Here is a 27,327-nt window from a genome sequence, read left to right as displayed (position 1 = left end):
ATCCAACCTCACCTCCAAATTTTTTATATCAAAATTCTTCACCACTTGAGTTTGCCTCAACACAAAATTCCTTCCAAAATCCATACAATTCAATTCATCAACCACAAAATACATTTGATTACCCACACAATTCATTCCATATCCCTCAACAACACTTCACCACAACATTCAAAATTCTACAAAATCTACCCCAACCTTCTCCTCTCTTGCTACAAATAGAACAATGCCTCCAAAGCTCCCTAGAAACTCAAGAGAGAGCTAGAGAACTCTTGGAAAGACAAGAACAATATTGGAAGGAACGAGAGAGTTTTTTTGAGAAGATGGATGGACACTTAGAGCTTAGCAAGGAGGATGAAGACCAATTTGTGGGTGTAAAGGAGAAATTAGAAGAGCAAGAAAAAGAGGCCCCTATACCAAGTAAAATTCTAACGAAGAAGGAGGTTGTAAGGGAGAAAAATAACCAAGGGAGTCTACACTCCAAGGAAGTGGAGAGTTATATGGAGGATGATTTAATTGAACCATCAATCCAAGAGGTTCTTGATGAAGAGGACACTCCAACCATCACATAACACCTAAGTCTTGCAATCAAGGAAGTGAAGGCAATCAAGGAAAGCACTCAAAGAAGGATTGTGACCAAGAAACAAAAGACAAGATCCATGAAAAAGATAAGGTCAACAAAAAGCAATCCAACCCCCACCCCAACAAGCAAGAGGAATCAAGCTAATAACAATAAAAGAAGACTTGTTAGGAGGCAATTAAATCAAGGGGCATCAATTTTCTCTTTTTCTCCCTTGAAGTCATTTCTTTTAACCAATTGGAAGAAGAGGAAGAAAATTAAGAACCACATGTCAAGCTAATGACATTAAAAGAGCACTTGTTGGGAGGCAACCCAACCGTTGGTAACATTTTCTTTCCTTGCTTAGTTTACTTTCAATAATCTGGCATTTGATTACATTCTAAGTTTGGTGTTGCATGCAACAATTTGATCTTCAATCTTTAGTGGGTACTTGCATCATTCTAAAATGAAAGTATCACACTAAGTTTGGTGTTGCCACTTACTTTTCATGCATAGTACCATGCACAACTCACTTATTGATGCAATCATATTGTCTCTTTTCTTTGTGCCTTGATTGTCATCTTTAATTTTTGCTTGCTTAAACACATGCATTACTTACATCTCTTCTTGAAGACATTCATGATTAATCATAAATTTCATCACCACTATTTTATTTGTTGTTTGAGGACAAGCAATCATTCTAAGTTTTGTGTTGGGGAAGGAAGGAGTAGGAGGAAAATGACAATAACAAAGAAGAAGATCTACAAGGTGGTTAAGTTCCTTTTCCTCTTATTTATCTTCTATACTTTCAATTGCAGGACTATCTTCCATTTCTTTTATATGCATGTGTGTTCTTCTTTTTGGAAAAGCATAGCTTGATATTTGAATTGCAACATGTTGCTTTTACATCATAACTACCATCTTGAATTTTGTGAGTCAAAGTAATTAAGTATCATGATCATAAACAAAGAAGGTAATTAAAGAAGAACCTAGCATGAGCATACAAGTATTGGAAGGCTAGCATGACTATTGTAGCTCAATTGCATTTGAATTTGTTTAATTGAAGTTTTCATCTAGGACATTTTATGAAATGTTTGAAACATTGAAAACCTTGAACAAGCAAATCAATTAAAAGATTAAGAAAGAAAAAGGGAAAAATGAGAAAGTTGAAGGCTCTGAGTACCAATTACAATTCATTAGTCAAGTACTTGTGGCGTTTATGTATCAAGCAAAAAGCTTGAAAACAAAACAATTAGAGTCAAGACTAGGCTCAAGTGCAAAGCACTCCCTCAAAGCTCAAGGCTCTAAGCACCAATGATTAGAAGGAAAATAAAGAAAAGAAATAAATGAGCTTAAAGAGTCCTCTAATTAAATGCTTGTGGTGCTTATGTATCAAGTGGTAATACTTGAAAACAAAACATTTAGAGTCAAAGCTTTTAACTAATGGTGCAAAGCACCCAAGAAGCTAAGCTAAGAAAATGATGAAAAGCTTGTTTCAAGAAAGGAACACAAAGAAAAATATTTCATAAAATGAGCTAGATAGAAGCATCCATCATTTGAATTTCTTTTGAGATTGTAGCATGCATAGTAAACTAGCCAACCATGAACAGTTAATTGCTATTCTTCTCACCTTGGATTCTCAATCTTTATTGAATGATTCTTTGTTTGCTTGAGGACAAGAAAAGTTTAAGTTTGGTGTTGTGATGACTACGCATCATGTTATGCTTTTCTATGCTTTTTCATATAAAAATCAATTCGTAATGCTTAATTATGGGAATGTTTTAGTGATTAAATTGAATATTGCTTTGATTGCTTGAGTTAATAAATTTTGTAAGAAATGGTGGAAAAAGAAGCAATAAAAGCACTAATAGAGGAAGCACACTCCCAAGATGGCAAAAGAATTGGAAACAAACTCAAAGAGAAGCAAAGAGGATTTGCAGCCCTGACCTCTTCATACTACAACAAGAATAACTCGAGTTACAAAACTCCAAATGAGGTGATCTCAGTGTCATTGGAAAGTAGACTTATAGATCTTTCCAACTATATATAACACTTTATAGTGGACACTGATTTGTGGGGACAAATTGCTATTCGTTTAGCTTCACAATTTCAGCGTAAAACAAGTCCCAGCACTTGGCCAGACTGACCTCTTCACCTTCAAAAGATCATAACTTGGGCTAGAGGAGTCCAAATGACATACTTTCAGAGGCGTTGGAAAGCTGAAATCTAGAGCTTTCCAATAATATATAATAGTCTATAGTGGACATTCATTTTGTGGACGCAACAGACTAATCATTCAGCGAGTAAGGTTTCCCAAACCTTCAAAAGCCCAAAATGCCACTTCAATGACACTCCATATTGGGCCACTTCCAAATACTCGAATCCCTTCATTTATTCTTCAATGTTTCAAGCTTCTATGAAGGGAATTAAAAGTTCACAATTCTAAGTCAAGCTACAATTAACAATCATTCAAGGCCACAAGAATCATTTAGAAGTAATTAGGAAATTTGCATTTGATTGTAATTTCATTTGAGTTGTAATTTAGGTAGCTTATAAATAGGGCCTTAGATTCATCATTTTACACACACCATGGAGGGGTGGAGGTGACTCCACTCCCCTTTCACTCTCATTCTCTTCTTTTCTTCCATTTTCTTTCATACACACTTTTGTAGATATTTTGCTATGAGTTTCTAATTTCCAACATTTGAGAAAGAGAGCTCTATTGCAATTTAATGGGTTGATTTATTTTCATTCTTCATCTTCAATTCTTCTTTCATTACTTCTTTAGAGAGAGTCTTTGTGCTTCAAAGATCTAATTACTATCGAGAGAGGGATTAGATCTATTTGAATTCTATGATGAACTTGAGAAAGGAGTCATAGAATTTGGTTTGAGGCTCTTCTCTCACAACTCTCTTGATTGATAATTCTTAACTTGATATGTGAGATGTAATCACTTTGAATTGAAATCTTGAGGGTTGTGTGGCTCTAAATTAGAGACCATTCTTCATCTCTTCTCATGAGCAATTAGATCAAGAGATTAGCAATTGATCAAGTAAAGAGAAATCAAATCACCAAGAGATTGGGGTTTGATTACTTATGATTTGCCAAGAGATCAATGATTGCATGATTGAAGTAGAGATGAGAATTGTTGATCTTGAGAATGCAATATCTCTTGATCCCAATGTTAATTTCATTCTTAATTCTTGTTATTTGCTTCTTGTCTTTAATTCTTGTCATTTAATTGTTCTCTTTAAATTCTTGTCATTTACTTATGCACATTTATGGCTTTCTTTACTTTTACACATTTGTGCCTTCCAAGTGTTTGTAGAAATACTTCACTTGGTTTTACTTTTTAGTCATTTACTTTCTTGCACTTTACTTTCTTGCACTTTACTTTCTTGTACTTTCTATTCCTTGTAATTTACATTCTTGTACTTTAATTTTCAGCACTTTAATTTCTTGTCATTTACTTTCCTTGCGCTTTATTACTTTCATTTAATTTCAAGTCATTTACATTTCTTGTTGCTTATCACTCAAACTTGAATTGTCTAATTAGAATAATTAATCAACTATTGCTTGCTTAATCCATTAATCCTTATGGGATCGACCTCACTCTAAGTGAGTTTTACTACTTGATACGACCCGGTATACTTGTCGGTGGTTATACGTGAAATTAAATTTTTTACTTATCAATTAGCATATGACCCTAGAGTCCTTCTAAACTGTTCATTTCTACTTAGGTCCATGATGGAGTAAGGGAGATGATGTAGATAAAAATTTTATTATATTTATTTATTAAAAAGCCCCTTTTTTTCTTTTTTTTTTTGAAATAATAAAATAAAATAAAAAAAAAACTAAAATGAATAAAGCTAAATATTTGAAAATATTTTATGAGGATTTTCAAAAAAGTGAGGAGAGAGAAAGTGGTTAGGATGTTTTTGAAAAAGACATGGTTTTAAAAAAATCTTAAAAGGATATGAATTGAAACATTTTGACCAAGTCAACCCAAGGGATTCGAAAATTATGAGCAATTAAAGGAAAATATATTTTTTATTTTTGAATATTATTATGAAAGAGAAAAACACACAAAAGACACAAGACTTAAAATTTTTAGATCCAGAGCTCCTTGTTTTCAAAAATTTTGGAGGAAAAACACCAAGGCACACCAAACTTAAATATTTTAAAACCAAGACACAAAGAAGACTCAAGAACACTTTGAAGACTCACAAGAACAACAAGAACAAAAAGAAAGAACACTAAACATAAAATTTTTATAAAAATAAAATAAAATAATTTTTTCGAAAACTAAAGAAAAATTAACAAGAGAACACCAAACTTAAAATTTGGCACAAGATTTAATCAAAGAAAAATTATTTTTGAAAGAGTTTTAAAAGGAAGATACCCAATTACCAAGAACACAAGCACAACGCTCTAGCCAACTGAGCTATAAATTTAACGTGTTTTAAAAAAGTATTTTTAATATATATAAATTTTTTGAAAACTGAAAATTTGAAAATGCACAAGAAAAACAAGAAAAGACACAAAACAAGACAAACTAAAGATCAAACAAGAAAAATAGCAAGAACAACTTGAATATCAAGCAAGAACAATGAACACAAACTAAAAAATTTAAAGGAAAATAAAAACATTAAATTGACACCAAAATTAAGATATGAAACTAAACTCAAACAAAAGACTCAAAGAGAAAAATAATATTTTTGAAAAAAAATTAAAAGGAATAATAAAAGATGCAATCCTAGTGACTCTAAACCAAAAAGATAAATTTTTTCCCTAATCTAAGTAACAAAATAAACCGTCAGTTGTTCAAACTCGAACAATCCCCGGCAACAGCGCCAAAAACTTGGTGCACAAAAATTACAGTCACACTATGTAATTCCGCACAACTAACCAGCAAGTGCACTGGGTCGTCCAAGTAATACCTTACGTGAGTAAGGGTCGATCCCACAGAGATTGCCGGCTTGAAGCAAGCTATAGTTATCTTATTATTCTTTGTCAAGATATCAATAGGGTTCTTAGTTTTAATTGTGAAAAGTGAAAAAGCATGAAAGGAATATTTGTTACGCAATAATGGAGAATGGGTTGGAGATTTGGAGATGCTTTGTCCTTTGAATTTCTGCTTTCCTGCTATCTTCTTCTTCATGCACACATGTCTCCTTCCATCGCAAGCTGTATGTTGGTGGATCACCGTTGTCAATGGCTACTAGCCGTCCTCTCAGTGAAAAGGGTCCATGTACATGGCTAATCATCTGTTGGTTCTCACTTGTGTTGGAATAGGATCCAGTGATCCTTTTGCGTCTGTCACTACGCCCAACGTTTGTGAGTTTGAAGCTCGTCACAGACATCCCCTCCGAGATCCTACTCGGAATACCATAGACAAGGTTTAGACTTTTTGGATCTCAGGAATGCTGCCAATTGGTTCTAGCTTATACCACGAAGACTCTGGACTCACGGATTGAATGCTCTGTTGTCAGGAGAGGCAGTCAAATTCGTGAACCAGAAGCCCAAGAGATATACGTTCAATCTAAGGTAGAACGGAAGTGGTTGTCAGGCACACGTTCATAGGTTGAGAATGGTGATGATTGTCACAGATCATCACATTCATCATGTTGAAGTGCGAACGAATATCTTAGAATAGAGACTAGCGAGATTGAATTGAAAACAGAAATACTTGCATTAATTCATCGAGACGCTGCAGAGCTCCTCACCCCCAACCATGGGGTTTAGAGACTCATGCCGTCAAAGATACAAGTTCAGATGTAAAAATGTCATGAGATCCAAAATAAATCTTTAAAAGTAGTTTATATACTCAACTAGTAACCTAGGTTTACAGAAAATGAGTAAACTAAGATAGATAGTGCAGAAATTCACTTATGGGGCCCACTTGGTGTATGCTAGGGCTGGGCATTGAAGCTTTCACGTGCATAGGCCATTCTTGGAGTTAAACGCCAATTTTTAACCTGTTTCTGGCGTTTAACTCTGCTTTGCAACTTGTTTCTGGCGTTTGACACCAGAATAGGGTAGAAAGCTGGCGTTAAACGCCAGTTTACGTCATCTAAACCTGGGCAAAGTATTGACTATTATATATTGCTGGAAAGCCCTAGATGTCTTCTTTTCAACGCAATTGAGAGCGCGCCATTTAGATTTCTGTAGTTCCAAAAATTCCACTTCGAGTGCAGGGAGGTCAGAATCCAACAGCATCAGCAATCCTCTATCAGCCTCTGAATCAAATTTTTGCTCAGGTCCCTCAATTTCAGCCAAAAAATACTTGAAATCACAGAAAAACACACAAACTCATAGTATAGTCCAGAAATGTATTTTTGCATAAAAACTAATAAAAATATACTAAAAAGTAGCTAGATCCTACTAAAAACTATATTAAAACACACCCACAAAGCGTATAAAATATCCGCTCATCAATGCCTCAAGGGATGCATTTTTCTCCACACAACTATTGGGAGCAACTCAACACCTCTTTATGAGATTTGAGTTCCAATATGGAGCAACTAAGGATGGAGCATCAAGAGCACTCCATTATCCTCCATGAAATTAGAGAAGACTAAAGAGCTTTGAGGGAGGAGCAACAAAGGCAAGGAAGAGATATTGAGGAGCTCAAGCACTCCATAGGATCTTCAAGAGGAAGGACTAGCTGCCATCACTAAGGTTGACCCATTATTTAATTTCCTTGTTCTTATTTTTCTGTTTTTCGGTTTCCTATGCTTGATGTTTTGTCTATGTTTCTGTCTTTATTACATGATCATTAGTGTCTAGTGTCTATGTCTTAAAGCTATGAGTGTTCCATAAATCCTTCACCTTTCTTAAATGAAAAATGTTTCTATTTGCAAAAGAACAAGAAGTACATGAATTTTGAATTCTATCTTGAAATTAGTTTAATTCTTTTTATGTGGTGGCAATACTTTTTGTTTCTGAATGAATGCTTGAACAGTGCATATTTTTTATAATGAAGTTTATGAATGTTAAAATTGTTGGCTCTTGAAAGAATAATGAAAAAAGAGAAATTTTATTGATAATATGAAAAATTATAAAATTGTTTCTTGAAGTAAGAAAAAGCAGTGAAAATTACAAATCTTGCAAAAAAAAATTAGGCAAAAAAAAAAAGAAAAGTAGAGAAAAAGAAAGAGAAAGAAAAAGAAAAAGCAAGCAAAAAAGCCAATAGTCCTTTAAACCAAAATGCAAGGGTAAAAAGGATCCAAGGCTTTGAGCATTAATGGATAGGAGGGTCCAAAGGGATAAAATCCTGGCCTAAGCGGCTAAATCAAGTTGTCTCTAACCATGTACTTATGTCATGAAGGTCCAAGTGAAAAGCTTGGGACTGAATGGTTAAAGTCGTTATCCAAAGCAAAAGAGTGTGCTTAAGAACTCTGGACACCTCTAACTGGGGACTCTAGCAAAGCTGAGTCACAATCTGAAAAGGTTCACCCAGTTATGTGTCTGTGGCATTTATATATCCGGTGGTAATACTGGAAAACAAGATGCTTAGGGTCACGGCCAAGACTCATAAGTAGCTGTGTTCAAGAATCAACATACTAAACTAGGAGAATCAATAACACTATCTGAATTCTGAGTTCTTATGGATGCCAATCATTCTGAACTTCAATGGATAAAGTGAGATGCCAAAACTGTTCAGAAACAAAAAGCAACTAGTCCCGCTCATCTAATTGAAACTAAGCTTCATTGATGTTTTAGAATTTATTGTATATTCTCTTATTTTTATCCTAATTTATTTTTAGTTGCTTGGGGACAAGCAACAATTTAAGTTTTGTGTTGTGATGAGCGGATAATTTATACGCTTTTTGGCATTATTTTTAGGTAGTTTTTAGTATGTTTTAGTTACTTTTTGGTATATTTTTAATAGTTTTTATGAAAAAATCACATTTCTGGACTTTACTATGAGTTTGTGTGTTTTTTTGTGATTTCAGGTATATTCTGGCTGAAATTGAGGGACCTGAGCAAAAATCTGATTTAGAGGCTGAGAAAGGACTGCAGATGTTGTTGGATTCTGACCCTCCTGCACTCGAAGTGGATTTTCTGGAACTAAAGAAGCTCAATTGGCGCGCTCTTAATTGCGTTGGAAAGTAGACATCTTGGGCTTTCCAGAAATTTATAATAGTCCATACTTTGCCCGAGATTTGATGGCCCAAAATGGCGTCCAAACACCCACTAGAGACCCTTTTCTGGCGTAAAATGCCGGAACTGGCACAAGAACTGGAGTTAAATGCCCAAACTGGCATCCAAGCTGGCATTTAACTCTAAGGATGGCCTATGCACGTGAAAGGTTCAAAGCTCAGCCCAAGAACACACCAAGTGGGCCCCAAAAGTGGATTTCTGCACTATTTGTACTTAGTTACTCATTTTCTATAAACCTAGTTTACTAGTTTAGTATAAATAGCACTTTCTACTATTGTATTCGAGGTCTTTGACCTTTTGGGAGTTCTTCGAACCCTTTTTGGAGGCTGGCCATTCGCCCATTCGTAGACCATTTTGTTCTTATGTATTTTCTACGGTGGAGTTTCTACACCTCATAGATTAAGGTGAGGAGCTCTACTGTTCCTCATGAATTAATGCAAGTACTATTGTTTTTCTTTCAATTTATGCCTACTTCTTCTCCAAGATATACTCTTGTACTTAATTCAGTTAAGTCGGAATGAAGGGGTGACCCGTGATAATCACCCACTATCTTCATTACTCGCTTAGCCAATATCTGCGTGCCTAACAACCACAAGCGGTCTATATGATGTTCAACGTAGTCATTGGACGACAGCCGGAGTATATTCTCTTGGGTCTCTGATCCGCGATTCACATCGTCTCTCCTGACAACAGAGCATCCGAATCTGAGATTAGAACCTTCGTAGTATAGGCTAGAACCAATAGACAGCATTCCTGAGATCCAAAAAGTCTAAACCTTGTCTGTGGTATTCCGAGTAGGATCTGGGAAGGGCTGTCTGTTACGAGCTTCAAACTCGCGACTGTTGGGTGTAGTAACAGTGTGCAAAAGGATCAATAGATCTTATTCCGACACAAGTGAGAACCGACAGATGATTTGCCCTGTGGTAGCTGTGCCTGGTATTTTTCATCCGAGACGAGAAATCCGACAGTTGATTAGCCATACAGAGACCGTAGCCAGACCATTTTCACTGAGAGGATCATACATCTTGCCATGGAAGAGAGCATGAATGATTGGATGAAGACAATAGGAAAGCAGAGATTCAAGAGCAACAAAGCATCTCCAAACGCTTATCTAAAATTCCCACCAATGAATTACATAAGTATCTCTATGTTATTTTCCGTCTTATCTATCTTTTAATTATCAATACCTCATAACCATTTGAATCCGCCTGATTGAGATTTACAAGATGACCATAGCTTGCTTCAAGTTGTCAATCTCCGTGAGATCGACCCTTACTCACGTAAGGTTTTACTTGGACGACCCACTGCACTTGCTGGTTAGTTGTGCGGAGTTGTGAAAAGTGTGATCACAATTTCGTGAACCACTTCTCATCCTGGCCCAAAAGTGGTGTTCCAGGTAACTAGAATTCATATATGGCGATCTTCGTATAGCTCTGTATAATGAACCGAAGACATGAGCTAGGATAAATCGAAAGCTATACACATTTTAACCAAAAAAGGAACTGCATGAAAATAATTCGAATTGAAACCTCAATTACCTGAGAGCCACTTGTTGCCTCCGAGGCCATACTTTGTAGCAAAATCTTCCCAGTTTCTGTCAAATTCATCTTTTGTGAACAAGTTCCAAACGACGTAGCTCATCCCTTGTTCGATTTCTTCGTGTTGCTTATAGCCGTTTAGTTTATTTGGGATCTTCTTCATGATGTTCCAATTGCAACACCGGTGAATTGTTGTTGTCATGCACATCTCAATGGCCTTTTGCATCGATGCGCATTAGTCGGTCAAAATGCCTTTTGGTGCCTTCCCTCCCATGCAACAGAGCCAACACTCGAATAGCCATTTGAATGACTGGATGTCCTCATTTTTCATCAAGGTGCATCCGAGAAGTGTCAACTGACCATGGTGATTCCTGCCCACAAAAAACCAAAAACCAGATTGTGATGTCAGGGCATCTTGGCCAATTTCACTGACCTTTTCTTTACTGTTTTAGGGTAGTTTCATGCATTTTCTTAGTAAAATAAGCAAGTTTTGGATGAAAATACACTTACACCTTGATTCAAGTAAACATTGAGAACTTTACATGATTTCATGAGAAATAGGTAGGAATTGAATGATATAATTGATGATGCATAATCTCATGACTTGGTACAGAGCTTTAATGCACTTTAATTGCTTGATTTCAGGACAAAGGAAGCAAAAAGGAGCCACGTTAGTTGTCACATTAAGCTAATTAACATGACCACTAACGTGGAATGGGGACAAGCTTGTAGCGTTAATGGAAAAAGTGATCGCCAATAACGCCTTCAATGCCATCATAGCCCACATTAGTTGCCACGTTAAGTACATTAACGTGGTGGCTAACGTGGAGGAAAAGAGAAGCTCCAACGTTAGTGGTAAAAGTGAATGCCACTAACGTTCCACAAGGCACATTTAGCCACGTTAAGAGCCATGTTAATCTAATTAACGTGAACTCTAACGTGGGGAGGGGGGAGGAAGCAATCGCCAATGTTAGTGACACTCACCTTTGTCACTAACTTGGACGAAGCCAAGAGTGCCCACGTTAGTGGTCACGTTAAGACCACTAATGTGAAGAGTAACGTGGAGCTAAGCATGATGGGCCAACGTTAGTGACACTCACCTTTGTCACTAACGTTGGAGATTGCAATCACCACCACGTTAGGGGTCACGTTAATCCAATTAACGTGAAATCCAACGGGGGAAGGAGGGGCGTTTGGAGCATTAGTGACAAAGGTAAGTGTCACTAACGCTCTCAAATCTTAGGCATGCCCACGTTAAGGGTCTCGTTAGTTACACTAACGTGAACTCTAACGTGGGGAGAAGACCCAAGAGCCAACATTATTGAAAAAGGTGAACGCCAATAAAGTTTGCGAATGACCAAGATGGCAATGTTAGTGGTCACGTTAGTGCCACTAACGTTGAAGTTAACATGGATCACTAGTGGGTTGGAACGTTAGTGGAAAAGGTGATCGTCACTAACGTTCTGGAACCCACATTCTCACTTAACGTTAACACCACTAACGTCCTAACTAACATCCATGCCTAACTCACACTTTTCTGCAAGCAAAGCTGAGCCCACTGAAGATTGTAACTGCTTTAACTCAAGATCAAAGGCCCATATCCAAGACTGAAGAACTAACTAGAAGATCAAGAAGAGTAGTATATATAGGAGTAGTTTTGAACTAGAAAGGAGCTTGGCAATTTGGAGAACTACACCTTGTATATTTATTTTTCTGCACTTTTCTAGTTACTGGGGAATGTACTCTTTTCTACCATTTTCCATTTCCAGAGCTATGAACAACTAAACCCCATTTCATTGGGTTAGGGAGCTCTGTTATAATTTGATGGATCAATTATAGTTTACATTCTTCTTCCTCTTTCTTTTCTCTTGATTTACTAGAAAGCTTTCGATCTTAATTCAATTGGTTAGTTGTCTTGGAAAAGAAACTCTCCATAATTGGATCTCCTCTGGGCCTTGGAAAAGGGATGAGGAGATCATGCTAGAAATGCTTTCTCATGTTGGACCAAATTGGGGTTTGGACGGATATAGTGACATGTAATCCTCCCAACACTTTGATTTGGAAATACATGTGGTATAATCAGTGACCATACTTCATCTCTTCCCATGAGCAATTAAATCAAGGAATTTGGCAATTGTTTAAACTTAGAGAGATTGGGCTACCAAGGAATTGGGATCCAATCACCTAAGATTGCCAAGGAGATCAATGAATGCATTGATTGAGGAAGAGATGAGAATGAATTTGATTCGGAGAATGCAACATCTCCTAAGCCCAATGAATCCCCCATTTTTGATCTTACCCATTCTCTTTAATTTCTGCCATTTATCTTCATGCTCATTTTCCCAAATCCCCATTTAAGATTCTGCAATTTACTTTATGCACTTTACTTTCCCGCTATTTAAATTTTCTGCAATTCTCAACTCAATTTATGTTAGCTCAACTAGCACATCTTTCCAACTAAAGTTGCTTGACCAATCAATCCTTGTGGGATTTGACCTCACTCTATTGTGAGTTTTTATTTGACGATAATTCGGTATACTTGCTGAAGAAAAATTTGTTGAGAGACAAGTTTTTGTGCATCAGATTGTACCTGCAAAAATAGACACTGGCAACAGTTATGAACCAAAATGTGTAGATTCAATTAACCTAAACCTATAGGTGACTGAACAGAATACCTGTTTGTGTTGTAGGTGGTGTCGAATGAACCCATGTCTCCAAAATACTCGCATGCCGCCCTACTTCTTGCGTCAACCTAGAATGCATGTTTTATGGAGTGATCACCTTCGAGGTTGAGCTCGAAAAAAAATTTTGGTTCTTCTCTTTCATTCTTAATAGGTACTTCCCGAATTCTTTGGCATCGTCTTGTTCGAACACATTCTGTACTTTCTGTATGATATAATTCCTCACATCTTTTTCTATAAAACTTAGTTTCCGATGACCGCTGGCTGCTGCTACGAATGATTGGAAAGTTTTTCTCGGTCTGATAATGGCTTCTTCATTGATTTCGATGGTACGATGCACGAACATGCTTAGCTCCCTATGCTGTTTGAGCATCTCTACATGGTGTGGACAACAGGGGTGTGAATGATTCAAAACAACTTTGAAAATTGTCCAAAGACCGAGGTCCTTCATTATGTGTATGTAAATCCTAGCTGGATAGTTTAACCCGGCTGAGGGGTTTGTCTTCAGAGTTGGGCATATCTTGGATTTCCACCTCCCCTCTCTACTGCATACGATTAGTTGATTCTTAACCTCGTCTCCCTTCCGAGTCGTGTTCCTTATTTTGGTAGAAAAACTGGCAAGTTTGGAATAATTTTTGTAGAACTTTCCGGCTTCTTCTAGTGTCTTGAAAATCATCCCCACCTTTAGGACAAATTGTTCATCCACAACACACCTGGTCTGCATAATGAATCGAACATGTCATTATGATGAATAATTGTATAGTACTAAATGAATGGAACATTATCAATTATATAAAATCATATTCAAACAGCTTTTTGCATAATGAACCGAACATGTCATTATGGTGAAACAATTGTGTACTACTAAATGAATGGAACACTATCCATTATATAAAATCAAATTCAAATAGCTTTCTGCATAATGAACCAAATGCCTTGTTAAGGTGAAACAATTTATAGTACTAAATAAATGGAACATTATCCATTATATAAACTCAAATTTGAAGAGCTATCTGCACAATGAACCGAACACCATATTAAGGTGAAACAATTATATAGTACTGAATGAACAGAATATTATCCATTATATAAATTCAAATTCAAAACATATGTGTCTACATTATCAATTCAATTCAATTCAATTTAAAACACCTACGTGCATTCAATTTAATTCAATTCAATTTAACAATTGCATTCGAAACCTCATCCACTTTATAGGATTCGGAAGAATAATCCAAATCACTCTCATTTAACTGATTTGAAGTTGAATCATTCAATAATTTGATTCAGAAGATAAATGCTATGTCTAGATCGAAGAAGAAAACGAAGAAGAATGGGAAGAAGATAAATCTAACGTAAGCAGATCGAAGAAGAAAACGAAGAAGATGGATGCGTGCAGAGAAGAACGACAAAACTTATTACGTTGAATGAAATGCAAAACGAAGAAGAAGAATGAAGAAGAAGAACTAGCAGAGAAGAACGAAGAAGAATGCGAGCAGAGAAGAATGTTTAGGTTGTGTAAGACCCAAAACCTTTGAAAAGTCTTTTTATGAGTAAGTCTCAAATTATATAGTTATTTATAACATTAATTTTAGAAATTATTTTATTAAAGATAATTAAGGCAATTTTTGATTTTATTGGATTTGAGACGAGTTATGATTATTATCCAATTTTATAATTATTGGATTATTTTCTATATTTGAATTATAAGGTTGATAGTTGTGAAATAATAAGAATTTTATATGTTTTGGACTAAGTAACTAATATTTTAAATATTAGTACTGCTATTTTGGAAAATAGAGAAATTAAGTATATTATTTCTAATTATTTGATTTGGGCATTTTATTGAAAGTAATTTGTAAAAAATTGATGATCAAATAGTATTTTCTATATACAATTAGTGTTGGATTTAGTTTGGATTTCAATTACTATATTATTTCCAATTTTTATTTGAAATTACCAATTTGACCCTTATCCTAATTTTATTCTAAAACCCTGACCCTAAAACCCTGAGCCAGTACCCGTTTCCCCTCTCATCCCAGCAGCCACCCTTGTTTCTCCTTCCTAACTTACATACGGTACGAAGAAAGAAAGAAAGAAATGGTGAAGGCAGAGAGGAAGGGATCCGAGAAGAACAGGGAGATCAGGAAGAAGAGGACGCGCGAAAGGGAGACACCGCGGGGAAGCCTTTGCTGCCACCTCCATCGCGCGCTACTGCCGGTCTGGAACCACCACCGCCGACGCATCCTGACGTCGCCGAACCAGGCTGAGGAAGAGTGATAGATCAAAACGATCCATGAGAAAGGGTGACGAGCGCAACCCAGGACTAGGAAGGAGAAGCCACCATCGCGACCGCCGCAAGCTTGCCATCGCGGTGGAGTCTGAAAGCCTTCGAGGTTCCTGTCGCCACCTTGGAGCCGCGTCGTTGTCACTGCCCAGGGTCTCCTTCGTCGCCGTCCTTGGCGACTCATGCACCGAAAGCGCGCGCACGAGGTGGAGGAAGGTGCTGATGTCGCCTCTGTCCTCAGGAGCCGCGCCGCCATACCTGTTTGCCGGAAACCGCCACTGAAGCGGTGTTGTTTGGTAAGCACTAAACTGTATTCAGCTTCCTTATTCGTTAAAATTCATCTCTGCTATGAGAGTTATACTGAGGCTGTTGTGCTAGGAGTTATCGTGTGTTGCTGCCGCCGGACCCACGCCGGAGCTACTACCATTTATCGCTGCTGGTGTCGTTCGTCGCCTTGCTTGCCATTCGGAGCGGCTGCATCGCTGTTTCCACTGTTTCGCTCACCGGGAGTGACACGGGTGTTGCTAGAACCACCATCGGGACCGCCGCTACTCGGTGTAGTTCGTCCCTTGCTGTAGTAAGCATGTTCATTTCGAAAATCCCTTTTAGTCAGTATTCTGTTGGGCTTGGTTAAAGACTCTGAGGCTTGGTAACATAGGTTCAAATTCTTATTGTTGCCGTTCTGGTCATCGAGTGTAATGCGGTTGTTGCCAGAATCACTGCCGGGGCTACCGCCCAACCGGTTCAGAGGCCGTTGATGTTGGTTCAGCCATTCTTTCTTAGTTTCAGTAAGTATTTATGTTTCGAAAATCCTCCGATAGTGTCTCGTACGTGTATTAAAGCCTTTACGGTATTAATGTTCCTAGAGTTTAGTAACTGAGGTTGCTTGTTGTAATTTAGAGCTGGTTATGCTGCTGCAAAAATGTATGGGGCTGTGCTTTGAAGCTGCCTTTGATTTTGAGGTGAGGCAAAAAGAACTTATGAGGCGTTTGGGTTATGGATTTGCGTTTTGAGGTAGGGGCGCTTTCCAAAAACTATGTTTTATGTATTGGAATTATTACATATGGATACTAATGTGAGATATTGTGTATTTGGTGATTGTATCTACCTTATGTATTATTTGATTGACTCGAATGATTATGGATGTTGGTTTGACTGAATTGTTGTGCGGCTTTGTGAAATGTAATGTTTTGAAGTTGATTCTTTAAAGATTTGAAATCTGAGTTTAATCCACTGAGGATTGATTTGATTTGAGTTAATTTTAAAATAGTATCCTTGAGATACGCCACTGAGGCGATTGTTGGATTTAGCATGCTTTGAATTGATTTCTGGTTTTGTGTTGTTGAAAAGGAATGAGGAACGGTTTAGTTGGGTCCCGAACCGGGTGGCAAAAGTCCAAGTTTTAGGGGAGGTGCTGCCGAAATTTCTATAAAATCTTAGTCTTGTTTGAAAGGTTATTTAAAACGGGTTGCATTTAAGAAATTGTATTATTTGACTTATTAAGAGGATATTTATGTTTTCAAGCTTAATTTATTTGATGAACCTTATACGTTGAGTTCGGCTTATTTAGAACTCAACTATTTTTACCGTTTGAATCACTGAAGGAAAGAATGATGCTCTAATATTGATTTCAATATAAAAAGGAGTTTTTAGTGATTTTTAAAGGAACCTAGACTTTTGATTGAGTAATCAAGTTTGAGGCATTCTAGAAGAGTTGGAAAAATGGGTTCCAAAAAGAAATCTGAAGGCGGTTTGATTCAAATGAACCGGTTCCGTTTCAAATGAGTTGATTTTTGGACCGGGTTGGAACTTGTGATTTTGTATGGTTCAGTTTCATAATAAATTCAGTGTTTATTTATTTGAACCGAGAATCTATGATTTTAAGAGTTTCAATGAATTTTAAGGAATTGATGTAAGTTGACATTCCCTAAAGACTTGGGACTCTGCTGAGAAACTTTTGTTATAAAATCCCATTGTTGGATGGGTGATTTTGAATACTTTGAAATAAATCCTTAACTTGCCATGGTTTTGGAAGTTTTGGAAAGGGAATGCCAAGAGTGGCTCTGTTTTAAAAAGGGAACTCACTTTATCTTTAAAGCCAAGGTTGAAAAGAGTTGAAATTTGATTTCAAAGTGAAATGGCTTGAGAAAAGTGATTTATGGCTTAAATGCCGGTTTTATGAATTTTGTGATGTCGAATGGTAGAAGTGCTATTTTGTTATGAGCCGGAATAGCTGTGTATGCTATTGAACTATGGCTGATTGCCGAATGAGTTGTGAGCCGTATGGCTGATTATGAATTATGAATTTAAGCCGAAGGGCTGTATTTATTGATAAATTGGCTGGTTCTGGATTAAACCGTGAGCCGGATGGCTGAGATGGATGGTGATCCATGGTTGAGTACAAATGCATGTATGCAATTGAATGAATTGTGAATTTAAGCCGGATGGCTGAGATGAATGTTGTATGCGAGTATGCTTGTGCTTTCTCTCTGGTTGTAAGGGTGACAGGGCACCGATACCCTCTAAAGGCGACAGGGCGCAGATACCCTTTAATGGCGACAGGGCGCAGATACCCTCTAATGATAATAATGCGCAACAGAGAGACTGTGTCCGGGTTAGCTACCGGACACGTCGGGTTGGCTTGGTAACCGACAGATGATATCATCAGCCACTAGGACAGGCATGCATCATATGCATCTATGTGACATTGTTTGGGTGTGCATATTGTACATGGTTTGACTTTGTGATTAACTGCTAATTGTTCTACTTGCTGTAACTGTTTGTTTGTGCTTGAACTCCCTATCTGTGTTTGCAACTGGAACTTTGTTGGATTATGGTGATTTGATTGATGGTTGGATTGCTTGGGCCTAGGGCCGTGGTTGGATTGAGATGGACCGATGGTTGATTCTGGTTTTATGTTTCTGGTTTGGAAAACTATGAAGGGCTATTTTGGTTCAGTATAGATAAACCTTTTTGAAAGGCTTTTGATGTTTTGAGAATTGAACGGTTCCTCTTTCAGAAAAGATTTCCGACTTTACTTTTATTGTAAACTGTTGTTTTTGAAAAGAGGCATAGTACGGTTATTAATCACTGGTACGGTTTATCTTTACGTATCCTATTACAGTAATTCCCAAAAACCCTCTACTGAGAACCCTTTCGAGGATGATGTTCTCACCCCCCTATATTTTTCCCCTTTCGGGATATGGGTGCAGAAGCCATGAAAAGTTTATTTAATTGTTGTTGAGATGCTCTGTATTGCTTTAGATTATTATTTTTGTACCCTCGCTATTATCTTGATATATTCTGTAAGAGGGATAGGAATTGTATTGAGTAATTCTTGGGAGCGGTTTTGCGGATTAAAGTTTTAAACAGGCTCATATTTTAGTAATAAATAGTATAAGTGTCGTCGTAATGTCCGAGCTATCAGAGTTGCGCAGCCGGAAGCGTGAGTTTTGGTAGTTAGGGTGTTACAGGTTGCAGCAGAGAAGGTTTACGTTAACAGTTTGTTACGTTAATATGTTAGGCGCGTGTATCACAAACGAGTTGGAGGGTGGGGGAGGCACGTCTAGCAAAAACAGCTTGGATAACTTGGATGTATTTTTCGCATGGATGTGGAGCATTATTGTTAAATTATAATAATGAATAAATAGTTAAATCTCATTTTTTTTTAATCAAATTCATCCTTCAAATATTTAAAATTAATTGTGTTAGTCTTTCTGACATTTTCTTTGTTGACGGTGCCAAAAATTATTAATGTGGCACGTTAATTGATACTGTAACACAAATATAGTAGTTTTAATTGACTATTAACATGACAAATTTATGAAATTGAGGGAAGAACGTGAAGCATTGGAATCTCTCAATTTAGGGTTGATTTGATCTAATTTTATAAATTTATTATATTAATCGTCAATTAGGACTAGTAGGTGTGTATTGTAGTGTCACTTAATATATCTTATCAATAAATTTTAACGTTGTTAACAATAGAAGTGACGAAAAAATTAAAATGACTAATTTAAAACTTTTAAAAAATAAATTCAATTAAAATTTTTTTTTTCAAAAACTAATTAAAAAAAAGTAATCTTTTTGAAAATTAATTTGACTATTTATTTTTATAATGTTCTAACTAGGTCGACCTAAAATGGTTGAAGGCCAGAATGTAAGCAGCGTGGGGATTATATTCTTGAGGCCGGTATCATAGGGAAGGATATACTCCGTATTTACTTTAGAATTAGAATATAATAATATTTTAACTACAACGACATAAAATTGTTGGTGACAAATATTTTAGTCCTTTCATCAAATTTTATGGGTTTTTTATTTTGGGAATGAATCTCGTTTCAAAACTCATTTAATTAGGTCATATTAGTGATTAGTCAATATCTGATCATAAGATTCGAATATGAGTAATTATATTGATAATAAATAAATAAATAACGGTTTTCTACTTTTTTTTTTATAGTGGTCAAATGTCGCGTCCCATAATAATTAGTGCTAAATGCTAATATAATAATGCTAAGGAACAAGATAGTTCGAGCTAAAATCAGACAAATAATTTTCGATGGATCTAAAATTTTTATGTAAATATTGATTATATCTCTTCTTAATTTAAATGTGGTGAAATATTTAATAACGAATATTTTAAATTATAAATAAATAAAACTAATTACTATATTTATAATTAATTAAGTTATTTTATTTTTGACTAATTTATAGTTGGTTTTATATACTTTTCCATGCTAATATCAATTTGTGGTACGAATTATAATTAAAGGTGCCCGTAAATATTTTTAAAAAGTAATTCTAAAACATATGTTCAAAAAATTATTCAAATTTATTATTTTTAATTATTATTTTTAATTATTAATTCAAATTTTTTAGTTTAATAACTCAATAATATATTTTTTTAAAATATTATTTGTACACTAAAATTAGCTATTAAATCAGTTATTAATGTATTTGTGTATAAATACATGTATAGTTTAATTTATTTTTAAAGTGTATTTATATTCCAACATGTATTTTTATACTAGTGACTAATTTTAGTGGCTGATTTTAATATACACGTAGCATAATTGTATATTTTTAACTCACATTTTTAAATATTAATAATTAAGATAAAATAAATTTTAGAACAATTACCCAAATCAGTCTCCAAGGATTTTAAAAGCTGATATTTTAGTCACCAAGAAAAATTGACACACAAATCAATTTCCAAGATTTTACTCTGGTGGACAAATCAGTTCTCAGTTCATTTTTCGGCAGAGTAATTACTCAGATCAGTCCCAAAGATTTTAAAAGCGGACATTTTAGTCCTCCCAAAAAAATTAATACACAGATCAATTTTTAACGCTTTTTTCGGTCAGACATAACAGTCCCCATCTATTTTACTTTTACTATACGTTGACTTTTATTATTATTCACTTAGTTTTGTGCATGTGAACGACGACATTAGAATATTAATATACTCTTTTCGTTAAAAACAAAAAAAATAAGGTGAATAATGATGCTTTGAAATCCAAATTAAAACATTTTCTTTTAATACAAACATATTTTTTAAAATAAGATATCTTTTAATTATATTAAATACAAAAATATCTAATAATTTCAATCTTAAATTTTTTATAGAATAATCTCTAATAATTTTATTAAATATTATTATTACTATTATAATAATAATAATTTTATTTTATTTTTTTAGATGGAAGATTGTTATGTCTGATGGAAAAAAATGTTGAGAATTAATCTGTATATTAATTTTTTAGGACTAAAATATTTGTTTTTAAAATTTTTGCGGACTGATCTGAATAATTATTTTGCCAAAAAATAAATTAAAAACTAATTTGTTTGTCAAAATAAAACTTTAAAAATTGATCTGTATTTTAGTTTTTTTTTAAGACTAAAATATCTATTTTAAAATTTTTTAAAGGCTGATTTAAATAATTATTCTAAATTTTATAGCGATACTTATTCATTCCTCATAATTCTAATGCTTAGGCAGGGATTAAGAAAGGAGGAGCATAAAGGTATTGATGCCCGATGGGTGATAACTAGTGGATAAGGAAAAGCATATCCCACAAATATTACGTATCATTTGTAGGAGACAGAGTTTATTGGCGTTTAATCGAGATACAAAGTGTGAGAATAGAAGGCCGTCACTAATATTTAAACAATTTCTCCTATCAAAGTGTAATGATTAAAAAATTATTCATATATATTCCCTCTCTTTAATTATTGTTATTCCAAGAAAGTTCTAATCAGTATCATAGTCAATCACCTGTGAGCAAATAATTATAAAATGCTCTATACATCATCATTATTGGTAGTTAAAAAAGTCTCCTATTGGTATCTATGAAAGTACTATATGTATATTAAAATTTGGATATTAAATTAATTATTGTATATTTGTATATAGATATAAAATAGTAAATTCTATTAATTTTATTAATCTAATTAATTAATAACCATGATGTAACTCTTTTTGTAAATTATAAAAATCATTACAAAAGATTAATTTTATAATTTTTTCAAATTACACATTTATTAATTATTTTCAATCACAAAAATAAAAAACAAAATCTCAAAAAGACAAAAAGAATAAATAAAAAGAAAGTTCAAGAGACACCAAATTTAAATTTTTCAAAACTCTCTCTCTTGCATTCTTAATTATTTTTAAAAATCTTTTTATTGTTTTTATTAACTAATATTATATCTATTTATTATCCATCATTTTTGTAGCCCAATTAAAAAGTTATTTGGAAAGAATTTTGAATATAAATCCCTTTAGTTTTCATTGCTTTGAAAGCCAAGTATTTAAAAAGTTTTATTGTTTTGAAATATTTTCAACTGAACTAAGTTTCATTGTTAAGAGAAACGAAGATGATTTTTGAAAGAATAAAAAAAAGTAAGAGAGAATTATTAAAAGAGTATTTTGAAAATTTTAAATTTGTGTCTCTTTGATTTATTTATTTATTTTTTATATTTTTTGAATTTTTTTTATTCTGTGGTTAAAATTAATTAATAGATGTATGATTTAAAAAAAATTACAAAATATGTTAGTTTTTATATAAACCTTATTAGTATCTAACTATCTATTCACAAACAATGCCCCCTATATATAGATGCCATTGTTCAATTGCTGCACCGTGACTGCACTGTATTTTTTAGTGCATAATTCAAATTCAAATCAAGTTTAAAATGGCTGTAAAAGAACTTTATTTAGCCTAGTGTTTTAAAAAAATTAAATAGGTATGTTTCGATTAACTTTTCATATTACATTGGACACACTCTAGTAAATGGTTAAGAAGCCTAAATGGTATCTAAAGTTAAAGGAAAGAGATTCAAGTAGAAAAAAAAAGTAAAAAATTTTAATTATAACACTCAATCGTACAGAACTTTACATCTATGACATAAATTAAGTGGTGAGACGCTATGACCTCTAAAAACAAAATATATATAGAGAGAGCAAGGATAATATAGCTAAGAGTCTTGAAAAAGAAATTAAACAAATCAAAACAGAAAATCGCATCACTCACGATTAGATACACGTAGAACGGATAGACGAAAACGAAAGGAAGGATAAACAAGATTGAAAAGAAGGATAAAAATATAAATATCCAGATCAAAGCTCCAAAGGTATAGATATCAAGCTCCAGACTCGACTTACAAAGCTAAGGCCGGCCAGAATACACACACACACACATATATATATATTCAAAAGTTTAACTCAAACTCCAAAATAAATACATGTTTCTCCAAATCAGCCTCTAAGAGGGATAAAACATAAAATATACAAGACATGGAGACTCTATTTACATATATGAACATAAACAAAATACAAGCACTAAGTTCCCAAAATAATTCTTCGCTTCTAAAAGTCTCCAGAATGCTCAATGAAGTGCCTCATGACCTGCATCTGAAAAATAATAATATATATATATGGAATGAGAACCAGGGGTTCTTAATATTGTAAAGGTGCCCACATAGTTAATATAAAAGGTCTTGGGAAAGCCAGACGCAATCCTAGAACTTTGACACTCAGATTTCAACTTAAAGATCCAACTAAACTAGAAATTAGGTAAGTTATCTAAGGTATTTAAGTCCTAAATCTAACTTGAACCTAACACTTCAATTTCTGTCTCCTCCAACCCTCCGAATCATCGATAGAACTACCCTCAGTATCACCTCCGCCAGTATGAGAGATCTCTTAGTTGCAAACACATGTAAAACAGACAAGGAAAGCACAAGTATAAATAGCAATTACAACAAGTAGAACAAGTAGCAGACAAGCAGGGACAATGCACACTCAAGCAAAACATACAAATGCATATGATGTATGCCTTTTCTACGGCTGATGAGTCTCATCTATCGGTTATAAAGCCAAACCCGATATGTCCGGTAGCTAACCCTGGACAGAACACCAAACACGGAGCAAATGGGACCAAACTGTGACCCTTGCATTTTACCGGTGTACCTGGAGCAAAGGAACAACCTCACTCTTGCCTCTTACCCAGACGGTATTAAAATTCTCGACCCAGAGCAAGCAGTGACAGAACTCAACCCTTGTCTCTTACCCGGGGTTTCGAACTCTTACCCAGAGCAAGTGGATAACACCACCGCATCTTACCTAGAGTCTCGACTCTTACCCGGAGCTAGTGGATAACACCACTGCATCTTACCCGAAGTCTCAACTTATACCCAGAGCAGGTGGACAAGATCACTGCCTCTTACCTGGTGATATGTCTCAAATAATTTCAAATGCTTACACCAATATATTTTTATTCATCATTATTCAATGCCATTATCATCATCAATCCATCCGTCATTCAATTGCAATTCCTCATTATAATCAGCATCTTTATCAATCGCCTCTCATTCAACATCACCAACACTTCAATAATTCAGTTATCACTTTGCAAATCCTTCTGATGACTGGGCATCATATCCTGTTTTTCTATACTTTTTCATACAAGAAATTAATGATTAATGCTTAATTGTTGAGTGTTTTTGTGCTTAAATAGTATATTTCCTTGATCTTTTGATTTTATAAATGTTGTAGGAAATAAGTGGAAAAAGAAGCAAAACAAGCACAAAAGAAGCTCAAATGAAGAATTTTTGACACACTGTAGAATTTGGGCACACTTTGGAGCCTTAGGCCACGCTTTTAAAAGCGTGGCCCATGATTAATCAAGGAAGAAGCGCTCTCAAACCAAGAACGCTACGCGAACATGTACAGGACGCGGACGCACAAATAATAATTTTGCAATCCACGCGTACGCATACATGGCGCGCACGCGTGGGTGGGAGATCAGCGTTCACTCAACAAGAACGCTACATTCGTTATCAAAGAACACCTGCGACAAAGAGCAAAGTTTGGAATTGAAGATTAGCCATCGATGCGTACACGTGCATGACGTGTACGCGTGGATGTGACAATAGTGAAGAAGGACGCATTTGCGTGGGTGACGCGTACGCGTGGAAGGAGCGTTCATTTCGCGAACGCTACGTTCTCAAAGCAAACGCTGCAAGGGACACGTACGCGTCGATGAGGCAAAGCACCAGGGACGCGCAAGCGTATAGCATGCGTACGCGTGGGTGCCTGAACGCTCCGTTCTCTAAATGAACGCTACGCTCACCTGGACGTGCATTTCTGTTCAATTAATTTCACTCTGAGCCCATTTGAACTACAGCAAGCAAAGCCCACTCAAATCACTCAATGAAGACCACAAGGATCATTTAGAATAGGAATTTCATTTTATTGTAATTTGTTTTGAATTTAATTTCAATTTGTGGTTTAGAAAATCTATATAAAGGCATCAGTTTCATTTCAAAGAGAGGGGGTGAGAACCGTTACTTAGGAGGAGACAGTAAGCTGTGTTAGCAGTAGGCAGCAGTAGGAGTAGGAGTAGGAGTAGAGTAGAAGGCTCTTGCAAACACTTTTACAGTTCTGCCATTTTTACATTTCAGTATTGAATTCAATTCAGCTTTATGCAATTTCAATTCTGCAATTCTCTTCTGCACTTTTCATTTCTGCCAATTTTACATTTCTGTTCCCATTGAGCTTGATTTAATTTCCTGCAATTTACATTTTCTGCATTTGTTCTTTGAGCTATGATCCATTAAACCCCAACTCATTAGGGGGAGGAGCTCTGTTATGATTCACATGAATTAACTAAAATTCTTCTTCTTCTCAATTCATCTGGATAGCTAAGAAATAACTTCTGCTTTGATTGCGATCCATTCACTCCGGAAGGGGGTTTGAATCTGTGAATTTCCATGTGAACCTCAGAAGGGGAATCATGAAAATTAGAACTGAAGGTCTATTTCTCATAAATCTCTTGATCAACACCATTCGGGAAGAATTGAGATCTTGAGAATTTGTGTGGCTTATGGATGAGAGAACATGCTTAACCTCTTCTCATGACAATTAGATCAAGGAATTCACAACATTGATTGTGATTAGAGAGATTGGATTGCTAAGGAATTGGGATCCAATCAATTTCAATCCGCCATAGATCTATTCATATGATTGAGAAGGAAGTTAAGACCCATTTAATTCATTATGGATTGTGATATCTCTAAGCCCTGATGAGTCTTTCTTTCTGTCGCTTACTCCAACTTTGATTTACTGCTTTCTTTAATTTCCCTGCACCCAATCCCTTTACATTTGATGCAATTTACATTCCGTTAGTTCAAATCTCACTCAATTCACCACTGTTAGCTTAACTAAATTTATCGCCTAACTAAAGTTGCTTGATCCATCAATCCTCGTGGGATCGACCTCACTCACGTGAGTTTTATTACTTGATGCGACCCGGTATACTTGCCAGTTAGATTTTGTGGAAATCAAATTTACCCCCATCACCTTCCCAACATTCCCTCAACTTATTTAACATACTCATCCTCATTCTAAGGCTTAAACGCTCACTAACGAACCTTAAACAAGTGTAAAAGAGGTTTGGAAAGCTAGTGAGTACGATTAAAACTCAAAAATACTATTTTTCCAAAACAGGGTGGTCATGCATACGCATGCCACCCTATGCATACACACGGTTCTGATTTTAGCCAATCTCGCATACACGAGCACCTCCCGTGCACGCGAGTTCTCCAAACAGAGGGGGTGACTCGTGTACGCATAAGTTCAAATCTGGGCATTCTCGTGTACGCACACATCTTGTGTACGCATGATTGCAGAATTTGCGAAACTTGCGTACGTGTCCACCCCATGCATATGTAAAGGTGTTGAAATAGAAAGAATTCTCACGTAAGCAAGCATGTGTCTGTGTATGGATGCCTTGTATTTTTCAAAAAAGCTGCTAAGTTTGCAGAATTCAAGTTATACACACCAAACTTAAAGGCGCATAACTTTTTCGTTAAAAATTATTTTTAGTCTGTTCTTTGAACGGCATAAACTTAACAGATCCAATTTTCTTTCAAAATAAGTTTTACAAAATTTGAAAGTTTGGAAGCCAATTTATGGCCTACTGAAGTTGGTCAAAAATCAGCTTTTACCAAAAGTTACAAAATTCATAACTTTCCAAATTTTCTCAACTTTGAACCAAAGTGTTATAACCAAAACAACACTAAAAGTGACCAATCCATATTCATACACTCTCCATTCACTCCACAACACACCAACATCCATACCTTCCAATACATTCAATCATTTCATTCATAATTTCTTACAGTAACCACTAACAATCATCAACATCATCATAATCTCATGCTCATCAAAATCATCATTTCACATACAAACTCATATCCTCATCAAAAATCATAAATTCGATACATACTACTCACATATCCCTCATACACAACCCATATACCATGTACACAAATCATTCAATTCATCCCTATCTTATAGTCTTCTAGCTTAAGTTTTCACGTGATATTAAATATTAGCTACGACAAAAATCATACCTTGGCCGATTCCTTCCTAAGCCTGGAATACCTCAAAACGCTTCTGACGTTAGGATTTTTGCTAATAAAGAATTTTATAAAAATAGTCGCGTTGTAGATATAGATTCTAAACCAACGGAAATCCCATCGTGCAAACGTTTTGGTTGTCACAAGTAACAAACCCCTTTAAAATTGATAACC

The sequence above is a fragment of the Arachis duranensis genome, chromosome 4 (genome assembly GCF_000817695.3).
Source record: "Arachis duranensis cultivar V14167 chromosome 4, aradu.V14167.gnm2.J7QH, whole genome shotgun sequence".
Classification (NCBI taxonomy): Eukaryota; Viridiplantae; Streptophyta; class Magnoliopsida; order Fabales; family Fabaceae; genus Arachis; species Arachis duranensis.
This window is presented reverse-complemented; position numbering follows the sequence as displayed.